Source organism: Mytilus galloprovincialis, chromosome 10, assembly GCF_965363235.1.
Source record: "Mytilus galloprovincialis chromosome 10, xbMytGall1.hap1.1, whole genome shotgun sequence".
Taxonomy (NCBI): Eukaryota; Metazoa; Mollusca; class Bivalvia; order Mytilida; family Mytilidae; genus Mytilus; species Mytilus galloprovincialis.
In genome coordinates, this window is record NC_134847.1 from 44,156,482 (window position 1) to 44,166,725 (window position 10,244).

The window sequence follows — 10,244 nt, forward strand, 5'->3', positions numbered from 1 at the left end:
TTTAAATTATGCGTACAAAATATTTCGTGCGCACAATATATTATTACGTGCGCACAATACATTATTTTGTGCGCACAATATATTTAAGTTGTGCGCACAATATATTTTTTCCTTGCATTTCCCTAGCGGGGATCCGTATCTGAGAAACGAATCAAGGAAGTATTTTAAAGTTTTCAAACAGCCAGGAAATATTTCTAACTCACTCTGATTAATGAAGTTATAGCAAAGGTCAGTAATTTTTATCCGTTCATTTTGCAACCAATATATTATGGATGTGTCTTAGGTTTTCTTTGTTTAAAGATGTTTAAGCCAACTGCAGAAACATTTGAATTTGAATTTGAATATGCAATATAAAACGTAAGGAATACAATTCAAAATTATTTTCTTACGATTAATATTTTATTTTAATAATGTAATGATTTGATTTTTTCCAAAAGAATTAAAATAAAATGTTCTTTGTTCTTTTTTAAAGTTTTTTTTTGCGTTTCAGAATAGACCCATCAGGTTTTTAAAATGGAGAAAACTGCAACATTTACCGTTCTAAGTTACAAAGAGGACAATTTAACAAAATTATTGACAAACTCTGCATCACAAGTTAACATGTCTACATTAATACCAGCCAGATATCCTAACCTTGATGATATCGAATATCAAGAATTTATTAGACGGTGTGCAGAATTTTCATTTATGATCATCTTGTGCTTAATTGGAACGGTTGGAAATATTCATACTATATTGGTTTACCTGCGAGTGAAAGAAATGAAAGAACGGTTCCATGTTCGAACATTAATTATCTGGCTTTCTGCTATGGACCTTACTACATGTGCTATAGTAATGCCTTTCGAAACGTACTTTGTTCGCTTCAGCTATTCCGTGCCGTCAGATGCTGCTTGTCATCTATTTCGATATACTAATTACACGACAAGCATATCTTCATGGTTGATATTAACAGTAATTGGCCATGAGAGATACAAGAAAATCTACGGTATATTATTTGGTACTAAGTCAGTTATGCCTTGTAAAATTTGTAAAGTAACAAATTGGTTTAAAGGAAAGTCTTCTTTTTTCAAACACAATGTAGTTTGTATTCTAATCACCATATCTGCTTTAATTATGTCTTTTCCGGTTTTTGTATTTGTCGGAAGTATTGAAACTGTTCCGTTAAACTATTCAAGACTTCTTGGAACACAATGCACAACACATCATCAGTACAGAAGTCTTGTAACTGCTGGATTGTATTCGGGGGTAGTCGGTTTATTTGGGATATTATGCTTCGTGTACTGTTCTTATTGCTATGGAAAGATATTATTCGTAATTCACAAGCAATCTAAGAATGAAAAAGCTAGAAGGGAAAACAGCATTCAACTTAGAGCTAAAGTTCACAAAGCCCAACAAACCACCAGCTACAGAAAAAGGAAACCACACTACAAGGTTACAATAAGTCTCTTTGTGGCAACTGGATTCTCGTTCTTAGGGTTCATTATTTTTGCGATCGTAACAGCATTTGAAGTGTCGAATTCACCTTTTAGACATGCTACCATTAAAGGTGTTTTGGAGCGTGGAATTTACATAAATAACGCATGCAATCCTGTAGTATATTTTATTTGTGACATAACATTTAGACATGCTTGCAAAAAACTGTATTTATGTATAAGAAGATGAGCTAACAAGCAAAGGTGTGTACAGATTTTGTCTCATGGATTGGAATATGTATCTCTTCGTTTCCTAAACAAATGTTTTATTTTGGTCTAATTTTGGATTTATATTAAAATATTTTGTTCACCAAAATGCTCTTAATTAGAAGCAACATTACAAATAAAGGTTAAAAAAAACTGCTTAGAGAATCACATGAACTAGAAAAGAGCAACACATGGTTCATCAAATGGTAAGCATTTCCTAGTGTGTATACATCACTTGTCATGTGAATCAATAAAACTATATTTGAACGATTTGAAAAATTAAAAAAAAAATGGTTTTGCCCAATAAATGACATGTATTTAATGTTTTCAACCCTCTTCTCCTTGTCTTTTTTAAGGAATCAAAATCGTAACCTTTTTTTACAAATCGTTATGATTATAGAATTTTTTAACAAAATCTGATATTTATTTTTTCTGGTAACAACATTTATTTGTAAATAAAACAAATAGTTACTTTTTAATTTGGCCGACATTTTATTTTGTTCCTTATCTATAGATAGCACACTGTCCAAAGTTATTACACGTGTAAATACACAATAAGAGGATAGGGTAATTCAACTTTTGATTGCATATACTGATAGAATGCATATTTCACTTTTTTATTTTAATATTTTATTCAATAGCCATGAAGACAATGTGTTCAGTACAATCTATGCTACTAAAGAAAATAAATTACATAGACATTTTCTAACATTGATGATTCCCAATTTCTTATTCAAATTTTTTAGCTCATATCCAAAAGTATAAAAAATATAAACAATAAAAAAAAAAAGATCTTGATCAACAATTTAAGAATTTAAAGAATATAAGAATCTTATCCACCCATTTAGAGAACCATGCTATAAAACGATTACGTGGAAAGACGACCCTTTTTAACAATTTAGAATATTTTTCTGAAGCTTTAGTGATGATATTTGTAATGTAGGCATCGATAAGAGCTACAGGTCGAATCATTTTTCACTGAATTTGATTTATATAATTTATGACTTATGAAAACATCATATGGGTAGGTACAAGCAGACATAGTCATGACAACATTTGTCAAAAGCGGGGACTGAAGGCGGGTTCTTTTACTGTCGAATATTTGGTAGCACTTTTTGTGTTAATTTAGATAGAATCTAAAGCCTACAGTATGCTCCACTAGTAAAAGGAATTTGAATATGTTACCAAAATTGTCAAAATAGTCCCTTACCCCATTATGAAATATAAATTTTACAGAATTTGCCTGTGCTTATTTTCGAAGCATTAAAATATAAAAAAAAGACTTATTTTGACATGAAGTGTTTTTTTTTTGTTTTTTTTTTAAATTTTAAACATATTTTATTAATAATCACCTTTAGGTCGATGCCACTGCTGGTGGAGTTTTAATTCCACCAGCCCAGTAGTCAGCACTTCTGTGCTAACATGAGTTATCATTGATATGGTCATATTTATAAATTAACTATTCACAAAACTTTTAAATTTTTGAAATACTAATAACTAAGGCTTTTCTACCTCAGGAATAGATTACTTTAGTGTATTTGGCAAAATGATTAGGAATTTTGGTTCTCAATGCTCTTCAACTTCGTACTTTCTTTGGCCTTCATAACTTTTTTGGATTCGAGCGTCACTGATGAGTCATTTGTAGACGACGAAACGTGCGTCTGGCTTAAATACAAAATTTAATCCGGGTATCTATGATGAGTTTATTAACATCAACCAGGAAGCAACTAAGGGGCCCCTAAGTTTTACAGGCTCATTTGTCGGGGAAAAACAAATGAGGAAAAAAACTCCCATTTTATGCAACATATATCTTTATAAATATCATCTCTATCTTTGTATACATGTACATGTAATATAATCTCTGATCTATATATCTATACCTCACACCAAATATAATCATTTGAATACAGTATTCATTCTATCGGATTGTTTTTTTTTTTCTCAAAGGCGGTATCTGTATTTATTTACAAGCAGTTTAATTTCTAGTGCATATCATATGAAGTTTTGATACCTAGAAAAATACACCAAAACTCAGACGTCGTCCTTATTTTGAAGCGAACATGTCGGCATTTCTCTTGAATAATGATCACATCAAAATTTATTATGTCAACGTTGAATTTAAACATTTTTCTCACCATTGGATATGAACTGTAAATGGTTTGTTAGAAGAGCATGGACATATATTAACCTATGATTTTCTTTTTAAAAGAATGTATAACTCAACAGCCAAGTTCTTCCAGTTTTTAAGGGCATATAATTGTACTCAAAAGTGATTGCAAGCCATTGGAAACAACATATAAAGAGGAAAATATCAATAAGCTTTTATTAGGTCAGATAAGGGTTCTAAGGAAATTTATACTTTTTCAAACTAGGGTAATAGACCTACAGATTTTGCAGCAGAAACAATGGAAAGGAAATTTTAAATAATGTTATTGGAAATAAGAATAAAATACAATTTTATCTTCCCAAGGTTTGACAAAACGCTACGCTATTTTGGTTTCAATAAAGAATTATTCATAAATTTTTGGTACAAACGCTCTACTCATTTAACTCTGACTTTTCTTATTCAATTAAATGTATTGAATGCTCCAGGCTCAGCCTATGCTGAAATCTCGGTATAGAGAAAAATATCGCTAATTTGGAAAACCTGAAAAATGTATGGAATGCTCCAGGCTCAGCCTATACACAAATCTCGGTACAGAGAAAAAATATCACAATATATATACAAAACCGGAAAAATATAACTCAAAAATTTTAATGTAAAAGCTTTGGACTTTGGTTTTTGAATTGATTTTTCTACTATTAAAGTTATCGTACCATTAATTTATCATGATAGAATAATATATTCTCGAAAAGTGTACAAATAATAAAACAAGTTATAAACCTGATGGTTATCAACCATTCTGTAAAATGAACTTAAATAAAACTAAAAACTATACTTCCTAGTATTCTATTGCGTTGATAAAAATCTTTAAATGTCCGTCCTTACATTTTTCTTCGTTTACTAATAGTATATAATAAACTGTTCTAACCTACCGTTATAGTTTATTTCTTGGTAAAAGCAAACATACTATTTAAACTCCTGCGACTACCTCATTTGTTTGAAAATTGTTTATATCCAATTTATTTCAACTTTGATGCAATTTTGTCTCATTAGTTCAAGCAAACTAAGTTTGAAAAATTAAACTAATTGCATGAGAAAATGTTTAATTCTAATCTATAGTATTAAGCTCCAAATATATATATATATAATACACAGAAAAAAAGTCCCATAAAATATAACTTGAGGAAAACTAAAATTTTGCATATTTTATTTCTTATGGAAATTAACATTGGAAGAGGAGATAACTCCGAAAAAATAAGTCTTTTTCGTCAGTTTTTAGTTGATTTTCTTAAAAATCTTTAAATTCATGTAAAATATGATACTTTGTTGGGGTTATAAGTTTGTATTTGACTAAATGATATAATCTTCTGCTCATGAAAGAAACAAAACTGAAGTGTTATGGGTATAAATTTTTTTTCGGGGGAAGGGGGGGGGGGGCACATTTTTCATTAAAAAAAATTGCAAATTTATGGCTTTGTGACCTTTTGGAAAAAATATTGTGAATATTTGGTATTGTTTATATCTGTAAATTATATTTGTTTAGCATGAAAAATCTAACAAGTGGTGAACTAATGTATTAGGAAATCTAGGTTGTAGCTTGATAAAAGATATGAAAACACGTTTAGAGTTGTTTGTTATACTCTTAAGACGGCTTAAATATCAAGTTTTAATACATTTTGTTGAATAGAAGCGGTAAAGTTATAATTTTGTATCAATTGTCATTGATATTTTTGCCTTTTTTGCAGAACTATCTCCCATATCAATACAAATCTCCATAGGAATTTTAAAATCATTATTTTTTAGTTTTCCTCAAGTTAGATTTAATGGGAATTTTGTGCGTGTATATTTGGGGTATAATGCTGAGGACAAAAACTTAAAATCTTCTGTTACTTTTACTTCAATGTTAGGGTCAAATTTATGCTAGATTGATTGGACTACATTGGCAATCATATATCACCCTTTTTTTATATATAAATTAGGCTATCAAGATAATTACTAGTATTTTTATATTTAGCATGACATACAAGTATTTCTTGTATTTAAGCTAATTGATTTAAAATTAGGGTTTTTAAATTTATTGCGGTATTGTAATGCATATTTTTAGATAGAAAAGAACTTAAATGTATCAATTCTTAATGGACTTCCTTTGTATGTAACACATTTTCTTTCGTTTTAGAATAGAATCATCAGATAATTAAAATGGAAAAAACCTCAACTGTTGCACTGTTAAACTATCAAGAACAGAATTATTCAACTCTTTTGAACACTTCCACGTTCGAACTTACACTTCTACTTTATTATTGCCAGCCAGCTCACCTTCCCTAGAAGTTATCGAGTATAATGAATTTGTAAGACGTTGGTTCGAATTTTTAGTTATGATAGTTTTGTTTTTAGTTGGAACGTTTGAAAATATACGCACAATAGTAGTTTACTGGCGGGTAGTAGATATGCAAGAACGGGTCCATGTTCGTACAGTAATTATCTGGCTCTCTGCTGTCGACTTTACTACATGTGTTGTAGCAATGCCTTTCGAGACGATTCTCGTTCGATTTTGGTTTTCCGTAACATCAAACTTTTTTTGCAAACTAACTCGATATATCTCTCACACGGCAGTCATCGCTTCATGCTCCATATTAACGTTTATTGGACACGAGATATATAGAAATATATACGGTATATTATTAGGTACTAAACCAGTAGAACGTCGTCTGATTTGTAAAGTCACCAGATGGTTAAGAGGGAAGTCTACTCATTTTCGACAAAATTTAGTATGCTTGTTTATCATAATGTGTTCCTCAATACTCTTCAGCATGATTTTCGTCGTCATTGGGATTGAAACGGTTCCATTGAAATATGAAAATATAAGTGGAACGCAATGCTTAACGCTCAAAGAGTACAGAACTAGACACTACGCTGGATTGTATTCAGGGATAGCCGTTTTGGGTAGCATATTATGCTTTATGTACTGCTGTTATTGCTATGGAAAGATATTATATCTAATTCATAAACAATCCAAAAAAGAAAAAGCGAGAAGAGTAAACAGCATCCAACTTAGTGTTAAAGTGCATAAGGCTCAGCAAACTTATTGTTACAAAAATAGAAAACCGCACTACAAGGTTACAATTAGTTTAATTGCTGCAACTTCACTCTAGTTCTTTGGGTTCTTTCTATATTCGATTGCATCAGCAATTATAGTCTCGGATTCACCACTAAAAGATACTACCAGTACACTTCTTCTAAATCGGGCTTTGTTTTTTGAATAATTCATGCAATGCTATTATATACCTTCTTTTTGACAGCAAATATAGACATGCTTGCAAGAAAATGTACACAAAACAATGCTAAACGAACAAAACAAAGATGTGTACATACATAACAAAATTGAGGAAATTGCCATATTTCAAAAAGGAGCATGATCGGGTGCACCGAATGCGATGCATAAATCACCCGCCATGTAAAACAATTGGAACTTTTTTGAAAGATTAGAAACACGATTATCAAGAACGGTATGTGTTCACTTTATATAACATGCACTTAATAATTAATAACTTGTGAATTTATCTTAGAAATGAATATCTTAGCCTTATTTGTAGTTATTATATTATAATTGTAATGAAAATTATCAAAGTAATTTCTTTTCATTTAACTATATTCATTTATAAGAAATGACTGTAATATTTGTTCTGTCTATGAAAATATCACATAAAAATTAGGGTGCACACTAAATAACCCGCGTAGCGTGTTATTTAAAAGTTTACACCCTATTTTTAAAATTTTATTTCGAATAATACCCCAAAAAATATTACAATCATTTCTTATAATTTAATTCTAAATTCCATTTTAAACCGTAGTATCCATGAAAAAACGTTGATGACGTCACGGTCACATGACAAAATTGTGTCTATGAGCTGATAAACATAACAACGTCAGCCAATCAGAAGACTCGTTACATCCATAATTAAATTATTCGTAAATATATCTAAGACATTGACTTCACAAAAGTGCACTTGATTAAAAATAATTTTGCTAAAAAACGATCAATTTTCGATCTTTGGTGTTGAACGACATCTATGAATACTAGTCGGTCGATTTTCCAGTTAATTCCTTTGTAAAAGCTAATACAATCTCCAAAATCCCGTGAATACTCATAAAGCCTATAAAAATAGATTCTTAAGACAATTATTTGGTTTTAATCTTTTCAAAGTTACAAAATGTAACAAACATGACTAAAATGGTAAGAAAAGTCTGTGTTTAGAACTTAAATGCCACCCTAGTTTATTAGTTATACAGTGTGCAATTGTCCAAATACGAGAATTAATCGGGTCAATGAAATTCATTTCGGATGAGGCGACGACAAACCTGATACGAATTTTATTGACCCGATAAATTCCGTATTAGGACAATTGAACACTAAGTAACGAATTTATCCTGATTTTGTTATATTGCATATTATTATTTTCAAATTCAATATTAGGACAATATCAACCAAATATATTTTAGATATTTAATCTAAAACTGTGCCAAAACAAAAATATAAGAGCTATAAAGCAACTCAAATTTATTTTATCAGATCAATGGTATAAGGGAGATTATTCCGATGGACGTACTAAATGAGGGAGATAATTCCAATTGACGTAATAAGGAGTTGTACTGAAATTTATTTGGACAATATCAGCCAATCAAATTGCGAAAAATTACTCACAATGAGGATAAAATATTTTACTAAAAACTAAGGATGTTCTTATCTCAGGAATAGATTACCTTAGATTTATTTGGCATAAGTTTTTCGAATTTTTGGTTTTCAATGCTCTTCAACTTTGTACCTGTTTGGTTTTATAAATATTTTGATTTGAGCGTTACCGATGAGTCTTATGTAGACGAAACGCGCGTCTGTCGTATTAAATTATAATCCTGCTTTCTTTGATAACTAATTACGATATTTGGATAAAGAACTAATTGTGCGCCTCTTCATGCCAAGATTTTCCAAAATATTCCATACGAGTTGATCGCTTCAGACAATTTAACAAAACCAGAAGAGTAAGTATTTTTACATACAAGTATAGTGATGTTGTTCTAACAATCCAATCATTTCTTCTTTAGCCTAATTAATTTTATCCGCCTAAAATGGAGATTAAAGAAACCATATATCCAGCTTCCTCCGACTAATCTTCAGACAATACATCGAATTTGACTTCATTAGTCATTTTCAACCAAAGTCTATGACTATCGATACGATGTCGTTTTCTCTCACCTCAGAAGCTTATACCCACTTTACCCACGAAGGATTATATATTTCTCAGCTCGAACGACATTCATTAGCTTGCATCTGCTACTTAGATTTTGTAAAACGTAATAGGTGTCTGCGCTAAAAGACATTTTAGATAAATGTTTAATGTCACCTTAAAACATAATACAGGATGGTTATGAGTTATAAATCATATGGGCTAGTGTGGTGTATCGTTTTATTTACTCTCAATATCCCCTGTATGTGTTTTTGTTGTTCGTATGCCTCTTAAGATGCTCAATTTTTGCGCATCAAGCTATCGGTTTTTGGCTTTGGGAACGCGGCTTGTCCCAGAGTGCAATTTGGACAAATGAAATTTTTATTCTCTTTTTTTAATTATTCTGTTCTCTTTTTTTTATCTTTTTAATTAATTTGTACTTTGTCAGCAAAGTGCGTAATTGTCATTTTTTTAGCTTTCAACTACTAAGAAAATCTATTTGTACCTTTGTTTTGATTTTTTTGTCAGTTGTGTTGTATATATTTGTTATGTATTTTTACATTTATTTGGCTGATGAATTTAAATTAGTTTTATGTTAAGCAATTATTTCTGTCTCGGTTGCTCACACAGTCTAGCAAGATAACGATTACTATTAACAGCTTTAATAGAAGTTGGATGTTTAACTAGCTTGAATACCCGGTTCAAATCTCCATTTTTCATGGAAAATATCCGGACCAAGTCAGGAGAAGAGTATGTGTTTTACAGTTGTTCGCTATGTGATATAGTCGAGTGTGCTCTCTTTCACGTTTGGTAAACTTTTGCCGTTTTGAATTAACCTTTAAGTTCGATATTTTTGTTAGAACATATCGTTTTATATTTTATTGGTGGCTATTAGTCTTTAACTCTGAAAACTTTGTAGTGTGCCCTTTAGTGAAATATTCTACAGAATGTTTAAGTGTTTAATCAAAGATTCGCCTAACTAAGCAGTACAATTTTTTTTAAGACATATGGAGACTTAACAATATTTCAAACGATGCTAGTCAAAGAAACATTGTCTTTAGATGGCACCTTTCAAGACGGAATCGTTATGATGAAGGGCAATAACATCAGTTATCGAGAGTTATCGTGATGGTATCATCTGTACAATTGATTTTGCAGGTAAAAGTGTGGAAAGTCATGCGAGTTATTTATCTTATAAATTATGTATAAAATAACCTTATGTATTGTTCTGTTCATTCA